This window comes from Erinaceus europaeus, chromosome 9 (assembly GCF_950295315.1).
Source record: "Erinaceus europaeus chromosome 9, mEriEur2.1, whole genome shotgun sequence".
Lineage (NCBI taxonomy): Eukaryota > Metazoa > Chordata > Mammalia > Eulipotyphla > Erinaceidae > Erinaceus > Erinaceus europaeus.
The window spans coordinates 85,529,040-85,542,364 of NC_080170.1; the positions used below are offsets into that span (position 1 = coordinate 85,529,040).

At 39.7% G+C, this 13,325-nt stretch overlaps 1 non-coding gene across 1 annotated transcript; it reads left to right on the forward strand.

Moving 5' to 3' along the window:
* The first annotated feature begins 13,229 nt into the window (after nt 1-13,229).
* Nucleotides 13,230-13,325, forward strand: LOC132540592 (small nucleolar RNA SNORD116). Its single transcript, XR_009551786.1, has one exon. It is a non-coding gene; the product is annotated as a small nucleolar RNA SNORD116 (small nucleolar RNA).

Sequence of the window (13,325 nt, forward strand, 5' to 3'; positions counted from 1 at the left end):
CTGTAAGGCAGGGCTGCAGGTATCTCTCTGTTTTTTTCCCTTTCTCTGTGTCCCTCTCCCCTCTCAATTTCTCTCTGTATTAGTCCAATAACAAGTCAATAAAATGATTTTTAAAAAAAGAAATTAAATTCACTATTTTTTAAAAAGGCCCTTATTACTCTTAAGCTCATTTCTTTTTCATTTCTTCTCAGTGATGATGCTTAACTGAATAACTTGATTTTTGTTAAAATATTTTTTATAAAAGTAAGTCTAAGATGTCTGGTGTCCCTTTTTGATGCCTCTATCAAAAAAGAGTAGTTGTATAAGAACAATGAGATGGATAAATCTCATCACAATAGCGTGAGCATTTTATATCGCAGAGAACGCAGGTGATCTTCATTTCACACGTGCCATTTGGAGTATGATGTTAAACTATATGATAAAGTGATGTCTTATACTGTTACATATTATTTTCTGACAGGAAGGAGAGAAGTTGAGAAAGAAGGAGAGAAAGAGATGGATAGAGAAAAAGAGGTACCTGCAGCACTACCTGCAGCACTACTTCACTGCTCATGAAGCTTCCCCCTGCATTGGGTGGCTGGAGACTAAAACATGGTTTCTAGTGCTCCATAACTGAGTGTGTGCTCAACTGATTATGCCACCACCATCCCTCTCATTATATATTATGCTATCATGTTACAATGCTAATTAATATTTCAAAATGCAAAGCAGAAGACATGCTGAACTTCTTTAGGCCACATGAGAATCTATTCTTTTTGTATTTTATTTATTGGATAGAGACAGAAAGAAATGTAGACAAAAGAGGGAGCTAGAGAGGGAGAGAAAGAGACCTGCGGCACTGCTTCACCACTCATGAAGCTTTCCTCCAGCAGGTAGGAACCTGAAGCTTGAACCTGTGTCCTTGTGTTTTATAGCAAGTTCAATGCAGTGCACTACCATGTAGCCCCTAAGTCACAGAAGAATCTTTTCTCTAGCAGATCAAAAGATAATTTCCTTTGTATATCACATGTTTTACACTGTGCTAGGACTCAGGTTTAAGGCTACATGTCAGAGGGGAAGTTTCACTAGTGGTGAAGCAGTGCTGTGGTGTTTTTCTTCCTTCTCTCTTGTCTCTCCTCCTCTGCTTTTCACCCACTGTCTGAAGTCTAAATAAAATTTTCTGCTGGGAGGTAGGATCATGCAGACACAAAGTGCCAGTGAAGTCCTAATAAGTAGAAAAAAGAGGAATGATCTCTATAGCATAGATTTTTTTTTCCTTTGGCAGAGTCAATGGTTTACAGTCAACAGAAAAATACAGTAGCTTGTACATGTATATTATTTCTATTATTATTAGTGATTTAATTATTGTTGGCAAGACTGTGGGATAAGAGGGGAACAATCATACAGTTCCCACCACTAGAGTTCCAAATCCCATCCCCACCACTGGAAGCTTCTCTATGGGGTGCAGAAAGTAAAAGATCTCTATGGGGTGCAGAAAGTCAGAAGTAATTGCTTCTTGGCTGAATATGGGCATTGACAGGTCGACCAAAAACCCCAGCCTGTCACTGTCTTTACCTAGTAGGGTGGGGCTCTGGGGAGGAGGGGTTCCAGGACACATTGGTGAGGTCCCCTGCACAGGGAAGTCAGTTTGGTGTCATGGTAGTATTTTTCAACTTCTGTCCATGATGAGATCATCCTATATCCGTCATTCACTTTCTGACTTACCTCATGTAACAATGTAGCATAGTTTGTTTTTTTTTTTTTTGCCTGGATTGTGGGGCCATCTGCCTCCCAGATGCTGCACCTCAGCCAATTAGTGAGCCTCATGATGTGGGCTCAACCACAAGCCATACCTCCTGGCAGCCACCTACACTGCTAAACTGACCTTTATAGCACAGGTTCTTCTTTTATTTTTTAATTTATTTATAAAATGGAAGTACTGACATCCATAGGATAAGAGGGATACAATTCCCAACACCAAAGCTCCATATTCCCTCCCCTCCTCTGATAGCTTTTCTATCCTTTAACCCTCTGGGAGTATAGATCTAGGGTATTATGGGGTGCAGAAGGTGGAAGGTCTGGCTTCTGTAATTGCTTCCTTTCTCAACATGGGCATTGATTAGTTGATCCATATTCCCAGTCTATCTCTCTCTTTCCCTAGTGGGGAAGGGTTCTGGGGAATAGGAGCTCCAGGACACATTGGTGGGGTTGTCTGTCCAGGGAAGTCTGGTCGGCATCCTTCTAGCATCTGGAACCTGGTGGCTGAAAGAGAGTTAACATACAAAGCCAAACAAATTGTTGATCAATCATGAACTTAAAGACTGGAATAGTACAGATGAAGAGTTGGGTGTCCTCCATTTTGTAGATAGCTAGTAGGCATATTTTAGTTATATTCCAAGGGGCCCATGACTATTAGTTTTTGCTGAGCCTGACATTTGATATGCAGGTTGACCCAAGTTATTGTCTCAGGAGATGATGCCATGGATGGAAAAAGGGCTAGGGTCAGGGAAGAGAGTAGCTCCCAAATATGCGAAAAGCATATAAATAAATAAATATTGTTAACCCCATTGATTTGATCTGATTTTGGGGCGCATATTCAGCATAGGAGCCTATGTAACCTCTATATCCCTGTAGGTCTAAACTTGCATTCTGTGGTCATCAGTAGGAACATTCTGAGTTACACCAGTTTCAGGACCCATCTTCTTCAGGTGGCAGATAGAGTATGTTATCCAACCCCCCTTTGGAGGATGGAATGTTCTCTACCATTGTTGATCCAAATTGAGGGCACAGTCCTATGGGGGGCCCCAAAGGGGCCCATTATGTTGTTCCTGATGGAGATGACCAATAACAATGGAGAGAGGGATCTATTCAAGGTCTAGGCTCATCCTGTTTGTGTGGGAATCCCAGGACTCCCCAGTTAGGGCCTCAGCTGATGGGGTGGCCTGATGGTGACTAAAAAATCATCATTAAAGTATGCCAGTCTCTTGCCCTTCTTCAGCTTTTATAGTCCTTACTTTGATAAGGCTAGCTTTGGAGTGACTGAGGGAAGTGTAATAGAAGTACGTGAGGAGGGTGTTTAGGTGTAAGTAGAAACTATTTCATTAGGAACTTTATAGTGTCTTTTTAGGTCTTTCTACTTGCTTGCTTCATTTATTGACTCACTGCCAACTATTGTGTACTCTTGCTTTCAGGTGTATATTTTGCCCTAACTTAAGGATACATGTGAACATATGCCCTATTTCATGGGACCTGGTCTATATCTAGGTTTTGAGGCTTTGCTAGGAAGTGGATCACCTGAAATGGAATTAAGGAGTCCTATGAGAAAGGAAAGGTCTTACCCGAGTAATGATGCTTAAGGGTTGACATTCCACCCCTGATGTCTCTGGACACATTCCGAAGTGTAGCATGCCTAGATGGTACTCATTGCATTGACTAGGTTGGGATCAGCAGATGCAGTATCAGTTGGTATCAATTGAGTAAAGTATGCTGGAAAGTGAGCCCCACACTAGAGGTTCCAGGACTGGGGGGGAATTTGGGTTTTATATAGGAAGTGGGAGGTTCCTGCTGTCTTAGGGTTTAAGAAGACTATAGATATTTATTGCTATAATCAAGTTATTTGGCAATTGGGTTGGCTTTGTAAATCCTATTGTTAGGACTTTCTGTATCATACAGGACCTCACCATAATTTGTCCTTTGATGAACACAGGATCTTATCTGATGAACACAAACTCAGTATGTCTCAAAAATGTAAAATATATTTAATATTTGACAGTATAAAATATTATGACTTTTTATATTATAATTAGGTAATTAATTCACATTATAAAATTAGAAATTTTAGTATGTAATGGTAATACCCTAACCTGTAGATAAGAAATGCACACTATGTCCTATCAAAAGAGATTGAAAAATAATCTGCTTTTGCTTTAGTGGTGAAATTTTTCATTACAAGGAAGCATAAGATAGAACAAACTACTGATTTACAGAAGTTTCAAATCAATAGGTATCAGAAACCTGGGTAAGACACTAACTTTCTCTAAGTGTTTGTTTCCTCATCTATATATAATGGGGAGGACTATAAGGTTCTATTGTGTTAGTGTTAGACAATGAATATAAAAGTTCCATTTTCTAAATGCTTGTTCTGCTCCCCTCACTTAACTCTACATTCCCCTCTAGTTCCTTTTTTATATTTTTTCTTTATTTACTTATTGGGTAGAGATATCCAGAAATCAAGAGGAAGGGGTAGATAGAGAGGGAAAGAGACAGGGAGACACCTGCATCCCCTCTTCACTACTTATGAAGCTTCCCTCCTGCTGATGGGGACTGAGAGCTCGAACCTGGGTCCTTGTACATTGTAACATGTGCACTCAACCAGGAGTACCACCACCCAGCCACCACTCTAATTCCTTAATTGACTCTCAGAAATGTTTTCTTCAACTATCAATATGAAAATCTTTGTACTTCTACCATACTATTTTTAAATTAGTTCATTATGACCACTTTCTTTGCTGGAACTGTCTTTTTATAATGTTGGTTTTTTAAATTTTTTATTAGTGATTAATCTTTATTTACAAAATTATAAGATAACAAAAGTATAATTTTACTTCTTACCTACCACCAGAGCTCTGTGTCCCTATTCCCTCCATTGGAAACTGCAATAGTTGTCCCAAGATCACAGATATGGGTTGATTATTATATCTATAACTATCTGTATTTATATATACTTCCCCATTTTTTTCTATGATCCTGCCTTTTTTTTTTCTCTTTTGTCTCTTCTCTCTCTGGGTCCTGAGTGAATTGGAATTAAGAATTTTCTGATCACCTTCTCCTAACATCCCTCTAGGAGTATGGACCGAAATTCTTTAAGGAGTACAGAAGATGGAAGTTCTGGCTTCTTTAATTAATTTTCTGCTGAACAGGGGCATTGACAGGTCAATCCATAACCCCAGCCTGTTTCTAACTTTCCCTTGTGGGGCAGTGCTCTGGAGAGGTGAGCGTTCTGGGACACACTGGTGAGGTCATCTGCCCAAGGGAATTCAGGATGAAATTGTAGTAGCACCCACAACTTGGTGTCTGAAATGCAGTAATATATAAAAGAGGGGAAAAGTTTAATAAGCAGGAAACATAAATTAGGAATAGAGGAGATGCTAATAAGGACTTTAGGGTAGATAGAAGCTAGAAAGTCTATTTTAGGTATGTTCCTATGAGCCCATCACTATGGTAATTTTTGCAGGAGCTTGATAGGTAACTTGCAGATAGACTTAAAATATTCTCTAGGAAGATGGTGTCAGGATTGAGAATAGGACTAGAAATATGAATCAGGGAAGCCGGGGGGTGGTGCAGCAGGTTAATCACACACATGGCATGAAATGCATGGACCAACTTAAGCATCCTGGTTGGAGCCCCAGACTCCCCACCTGCAGGGGGTTTGCTTTGCAGGTGGTGAAGCAGGAATGCAGGTGTCTTTCTCTCCCTCCTCTGTCTCTCCTCCTCTCTCCATTTCTCTCTGTCTTATTCAACAACAACAATAGCAATAACAACAATGATAGACAAGGGTAACTTTCGGGGTGTCTCTCTCCTTCTCCGGCAGGGTGTCCTCCAGGGGAAAGGTAACGGGGCTGGTTCTTTCTCGCTCACGACAGGGGTGACACGAAGTAAAAGATACCAGGGGACTCTTAGCGTGAATCTAGAATCTGAGTCCTTGAGTCCCAGAATCCTAGAGTCCGTTTATTAGCAAAATTGACATGAGTTAAATAGAAAAGCAATGGAGGTAATTATTGTTGCAATATGACAGAAATTACAGGTTTCTTAACAGTCAGCATGCCCCTAAGGTAGGGGGTTGGTATGACAGGAATTGATGAGATACAAGACAGTTATTTTCCATAACACAAGCAACTTAATTATCCAAAGATATTTGAGAGAAGCATAGGGGTTAAACCCGTAGGGTGAGACAGAGAGAAGATGGATATCAAAAGGCCATATAGTTTGGCATTTCTCTTGTCTGGGGTCTGAGGTGTGTGATGAAGTGTGTGATAAGGTATGTTCTTCTGTGATCAGAAGGTGACTTTGAATGAGTGAATCTGTGGCCATGTGGCCTGCAGTTAATGGAGGGAAGTACTGGGGTATCTGTGGGCCTGAGAGTCAAGAAGGAAAGAACCAAGTCTGAGTTTCCCCCCTTATGCTCACCTCGGTTGAGAGAGACTTACCAAGAGGTTATCTTCTCAGACCTCCATCCAAAGATGGGGGTGGTTCTCCCTAAGCTCTATCAGGCTCACACATGTTCCCAACAGGTAACAAAAGGGAAAATAAAATTAAAAAAATAAATATACTTTAAAAACAATAAATACATATGAATCAGAACAGAGAGTAACTCCCAAACCTGAACAAAATATATAAGTAAAATTAACTATTTACCATGTCAATTTGGCTCGGGACCCATAAATACTTTCATGTTTAGCGCAAGAGCCTGTATAGTCTTCAAGTTCCTGGAAGTCTTTGCTCATAGTTCATGGTCAGAGCTGGGAACATTCTAGGTTGCACTCATTGCAGGACCAGTTTTGTTTGAGTGGCAAAGCAAAGTGATCCACCCCCCTTTCTTTCAGAGAGTGAGACAGTGCTTACTTTTGGTAGTTTGTAGTGAACATTCAGTTCCGAAGAAGCCCAAAAGAGGGCTGATACTGATGTTCCTGATAGTTGTGACCAGAGATGATGAAGAGAGGACTCTATTAGATTCCCATTGAATCTATGAGGAAATGCAAGGATTCCATCACTAGGGCTCTAGGTAATGAGGTGGCTTTGCAGTGACCAGGAAGGCCATCATTAATTAAGCCAATCTATTGCCCCTTTCCAGCATTTGTAGTACCTTCTTTACCTGACAAGGTCTGTTTTTTCTCCCAGTTGTTATAGTGTTGAGCATCATTTACCATATCCAAACTAGTGTTAGGCTTATGGGGGCTCGCCCCAAATTACGGAGGAAATACACTTAGCACTTTAATGGAGTCTAAGCTAACCTTGAGTTTTACTGCATTTATTTGTTTGGTGATTCTAATAATATGTCACAGAGAATGTACTTGTCCTTTAGTTGATAAATATATTTTGCCAGTATATCTCTTGACCAACTGTATACAGTGTGCTTTCTAAAGATTATCAGGGAATGATAATAATGTTGATGTTGTCCAAAGAGATTAAGGGAACCTTCTACTTTAGCAGGTGGAACTATATTGACTAGTATAGTAATCTTTAGTCACATGTTTACTATTGCACATTGGAAATATGATTATTTTAAATAAATTGTGCTCTAAGTGCAAAATATGTATCAGAGTTTTTAAAGATGTTACATGCAAATGAATGCAAATTATCTCATCAATAATTTGTTGCTTAGGGCCGAAAGGCAGCATAATGGTTATGCAAAAGCCTTTCAAGCTTGAGGTTCTGAGGTTCAATCCCCAGCACCACTATAAGCCAGGATTGAGCAGTGTTCTGGTTTCTTCCCTCTCTCTCTCTGTTTCTTTCCTTCTATATCTATTCTTTCTCATTAAAATAAAATTAAGGGGGAGTTGAGTGGTAGCTCAGCAGGTTAAGCGCACGTGGTGCAAAGCACAAGGACCAGCCTAAGGATCCCGGCTTAAGCCCCCGGGTCCCCACCTGCAGGGGAGTCGCTTCACAGGCGGTGAAGCAGGTCTGCAGGTGTCTTTCTCTTCACCTTCTCTCTCCATTTCTCACTGTCCTATCCAACAATGACAACATCAGTAACAATAGCAACAATAAAAACAACAAAAGGGAAAATAAATAAATATAATAAAATTTAAAAAATAAAATAAAGATAAGTATTAAAAAATTAAATATCTTCTGCCTTTAGTACCTGCAGAGGCATTTAATAATAATAATTTGTTGCTCATATATTGAAATAAAATTCCTTCAGACTTCTTTGATTATATAAAACAGTATCAGTATCAACTTATATTTTAAGAGTATTCAAAATTAATGGTGCAGCTTACATTTGTAGTCTGTACTGTATTTCTACTGGACAGCATTTATAGAAGAAGTGTCACTGAACAAAATGCCTTCTCCTCCTCTCAACTCAGTGTCCAGCCTTATAATCATACAACCTGTATGCATATCTGCTCCTCTCTTCTCCAACATCATAACAGTAGGAGTTATTTTACAGGAAGATGAAAATAGCATTCTAATGTTTCCAAAAGCCTATAACTTTTCAAAAAAAATATTGTTTATCTTATTTTAATGAGAAATACAGATACTGAGATAAAGATACACAGATACCTGAGCAGTGCTCAGCTCTGGCTTATGGTGGTGCTGGAGATTTAACCTAGGACCTCAGATTCTCAGGCATGGAAATCTTTTTGCATAAGCATTGTGCTGACTCCCCAGCCCAGAATCCTTATCCTTAGCATGTATAAAAGAAGAGATTAAGCAGTTTATCTGTAATTTCTTTGTTGAGTAGCTAGATTCTAAATTGGTCTGATTCTTAAAAGATGTAGAAATAGGGAATGTGACAGAAAAGGAGAAAGGACTTGATTTTACATAGATTTGGGTTATATAGATTCAAAGTCTTTCTTTGCTTTAAATAAGTCTCTAATGCTAGATAAGTCTGAGATCTTACAAACTCATTTCTCACAATGATAAATATATGCTTGTGAAAGTTAAATTTTAATTAGTTATAATCTTTTTTATAATTTTATTTATAAAATGGAAAAACAGACAATACCATAGGGTAAGAGGAGTACATTTCCACACAGTTCCCACCACCAGAACTCCAAATCCCATCCCCTCCCTTGATAGCTTTCCTATTCTTTATCCCTGGGAGTATGGACCCAGGATCATTATAGAATGCAGAAGGTGGAAGGGCTGGTTCTGTAATTGCCTCCACACTGAACATGGGCATTGACAGGTCAATCCAGACTCCCAGCCTGTTCTCTCTGTCCCTAGTGGGGCAGGGATGTGGGAAGCAGGGCTCCAGGACATATAGGTGGGGTCATTTTGCCCTAATTTATGGATACATGTGTACATCTGCCCTGTCTCATGGTACCTCGTGGTCTATATCTAGGTTTTGTGGCTTTGTTAGGAAGTGAGCCATCCAATATGGAATTAAGAAGTCCTATGATAAAGGAAAGATCTCACCCAAGTTCTTCTTCTTCCTAGCATTTGCCCTTCTTCCGTAGCCAGTCAACAGCATCAGGTTGAGCCTGATGTAAAGTTTCGAGACCTCCTTTGAATCTGGAGAGGTGACAGTCGTTGACTATGTGGGTCATAGTCTGTCTGTAGCCGCAGGAGTAATTCGGGTCGTCTCTGGCTCCCCAGCGATGGAACATAGCGGCGCACCGGCCATGGCCTGTTCGATAGCAATTGAGGAGGGCCCAATCATAACATGCTAGGTCAAAGCCGGGTTGACGCTTGCAGGGGTCTTTGATGAGGTGTTTGTTCTTTACCTCAGCTGACTGCCAACTCTGTTTCCAAGAGTCTGGAACAGAGAAGTTCAGTGTAGGCGTAGGGTACCAGATTGGGTGACGAGACATCAAGCGTTGGACAGGGTGGGCGAAGATATCCGCGTATATTGGCAGGTCCGGTCGAGTGCAGACGTCGGAAATGAACTTAGATGATGCTGCATCCCCATGAATATCTGGTGGGGCGATGTTGCTAAGAACTGGCAGCCATGGAACCGGGGTGGAACGGATGGTTCCAGAAATTATCCTCATGGAGAAATATAATTTGGAATCGACCAAGTGGACATGGGGGCTACGGAACCATACTGGGGCACAGTATTCTGCAGTGGAATAGCATAATGCCAGAGATGATGATCGTAGTGTGGAAGCGCTCGCGCCCCATGAGGAGCTGGCCAGTCTTGCAATGATGTTATTCCTCGCGCCCACCTTTGCTGCAGTTTTTATGAGATGTTTGTGAAATGACAGGGTGCGATCGAGAGTGACGCCAAGACAGACTGGCTGGGCTTCATGCCGGATTCTCGTGTCGTCAAGCTGCACATTAAGCTCACGCGAGACAGAGGAATGGTGTAGATGGAAAACAGATAATACCGTTTTTGCAGTGCTAGGGATTATTCGCCACTTTTTACAGTAATCAGATATCAGAGACATGTCTTTCGTGAGTGTTTCCTCAAGGATGTCAAACTTGGATGCCTGAGTTGCACAGCAGATGTCATCAGAGTAGATGAACTTCCTTGAAGAAGTTTCTGGGAGGTCATTGATGTAAATATTAAATAGCGTAGGAGCCAGAACAGAGCCCTGGGGGAGGCCACTTGAGACAAGTCTCCATCTGCTAGACTTGTCACCCAAGTAAAGAGACTGAAGGGTTGACATTTCATGCCTGACGTCTGTGGACACAGTCCAAAGTGAGACATGCCGAGGAGGTTCTGGTTGCATTACACAGTTATAATTTTTTTTGTTTGTTTTGTTTTCAAGGAGATTTCACTACTATGAGTTGAGTTTTTTAGATGGAAAGAGAAAAAGACAAGAGAAAAAGGGGAAAGACAGCACAATACTGAACATACATTCACCAATATTTTCATGCTTCAATGCCATTTTTCTTATTTCCATCAGTTTTTTGTTGTGGTCATTATTTCCCACAAATTCCTATTAAAAGAATCCATGGGACTTAGACTGTAGCGCAGCGGGTTAAGCGCAGGTGTGGTGCAAAGCCCAAGGACCAGCGTGTAAGGATCCTGGCTCAAGCCCCCAGCTCCCCACCTGCAGGGGAATCTCTTCACAAGCTGTGAAGTAGATCTGCAGGCATCTATCTTTCTTTCCCCCCTGTCTTCCCCTCCCCTCTCCATTTATCTCTGTCCTATCAACAACAACATCAAAAACAACAACAACAATAACTACAACAAAAACACTAAAAGAACAAGGGCAACAAAAGGAAGTAAATAAATAAATATTTTTTAAAAACAAAGAAAGAATCCTTAAAACCTTTAGCGTGAAACCAGGGCACCAACCCTAAAGGTATAATTCCAAAGGTTAAATGGCCACTCTTAGCTTTTCTTTTATTTCGGAGATTATATGTAATTGCAGGAAACAATTAGTTTCATGGTCATCTTTTAGAAAGATGACAAAAAATTTCACCCAACAATTGTACCCATGTGTCAACAACTATATTGTAAACCATAAACTCCCCCCCCAGTAAAATATAAAAAAAAAATTCCAGAAACTATGGAGATTCTTCATATTTATACTCAAAAGATATGGTTGCCTTGAACTTCTCCAAACTTAATATGACTGTAGTTTTTTTTTTTTTTTAAAAAACAAAAAAAACTAGAGTAAGTTTCCAAAAGTAAGAGCAAAGAAATTCTTTGTGAGGTTTCTGAACCATAACAAGTTAAAGTAAGGTGTTTTTTTTTTTAATTATTTTTCTGCCCTCGGATATAGTACAGTCACTTTTGTACTTCTTTCATGTCTGAGACCCCAAAGTTACCAGAGTTAGTCTCCAATACTACCACACTTTCCCTCTATATTTAATTTTATTTTTTCAATGCTCTATGGGAGTTACTTTAGCAGGTGATGGGATATATAACGTTCTACTTTTCAAGATGTATGTATGTATGTATATTTATAGCTAACCATTGGTGAGGAAAGAAGATGTGATAGAAATTATGGCAGGTCACTTTGAGCAGCTCAAATAGATTCAGGTAAACTTGGGCCTGCCTCTGAAATGTTGGGATCCATTACTAATAGACTTTTTGGCCCAGGGCCTCTGGGGAAAATGCAAAGGATTGATGATCTCTGAGCAAAGGAAGTCAGTTTTCCTTAGGTTCTTTTTATTCACCAATTACATTACAACATTCAATGTTTCTCTGTCATGGTTAACTGAAGCAAAGCAGTCCATTTTAAAATATGAGACTAGAAGGTCAATAATGTCACATCTCTTAATTTGGCTTTAATGTGATCTTGCTGAGATAAATAACTTGTGACCCCAAAAAGCCAAAGTCAATTGTGTCTCAACCATGAGAGTGTCTAGAGTTAGCACTTGTTTGAAATAGCATTTTTAAGAATGCTGTCAACTCCCTCTGTGGCCTATTAACATTATCCCAGTCAAGTATGAACTTGGCAATAGCCAATACATAGCTTTGTAGTATATATTGAACCAGATCACAAGATCTAACATCTTATCTGAACATTCCTTTACATTTGAATTTATTTCCTCCCTTCTCTCATGAAGTAAGCCCTAGAATTCTTCAGAATCCACTTGAAATGAAACCTTCTCATGAATTTTATCATTTTCTCATCACACACACAGCTGTCCTTTTCATCCCTATCAGCTACCTCACTATTGTATTTGTCTGTTTCTCACAAGTCTGTTGTTATTTCTGTATGCGTTTGTTTCTCCAATAAAGGCATGACTCATCAAGAAGAAGATTTCCTCACTCATGTTTCCATTCCATGTGTTACCTTTACAAAGTTCCTGGAATGCATTCCATTTTAAAATGGGTATGGTTTTTCATAGGCTCATAACAGACATGACTGCTAATTCATTGATTCTGGGCCAACGTATCCTATACAATAGCTTTTCCCAATATGTTTATAGGAACATGTAGACAAGATGAGAAAGGGATGCATCCTTCACTTTGTTGGCTATCTTCTGTTAGTGTATATTTAACGGAGCAACTATTATAGAGTCATTTAAACTGAACTGAAAGTGAGTGGTCCATGTATATTGATATTTATTAATATCATGAGGGAAAGACATTATTGTTTTTAGTTGAAGAGTATAGCATAAAGGCATAAATTATTCACTCATTCAGCTATTTCTTTCCTTTTTATTTACTTATTTATTCATTTATTTTTTGCATAGAGACTGAGAGGGAAGTGAAGATAGAGAGGGAGGGCTAGAGAGATACCCAAAGCACTGCCTCACCACTGCTGAAGCTTCCCCCTGCAAGTGGAGAATAGAGACTTGAACCTGAGTCATTGCACACGGTGATGTGTGTGCTCAGCTGAGCATGCCACCAACTGAGCCATAATTCAACTGTTTCTATGCTTATGTTTTATTTTATTAACTATTGCAAACCTTTTCTATTTTTTAATATTTTAGGTGTTAATGTATTAGGTGGGGTGTACTTCCCAATCCTCTGGACCTTTGTCACTTCATCACCTTAAATTTCTGTGATATGTGGCTGTATTGCCAATATATCTCTGATGCATGTTCCAGGAAATAGGAAGGGCTATAATCCTCCTTTTTTATTTTTTCCAAGTAGATCATTGAGGCTTGAAATTGTAAAACTTGGATCAATGACGACTCCCCTCAAAAGCATCCCTTGGAAAGCTGAACAAAATGATTGAGAACTCACCATAAACATAAAATTGTAAAACTTGAAATGT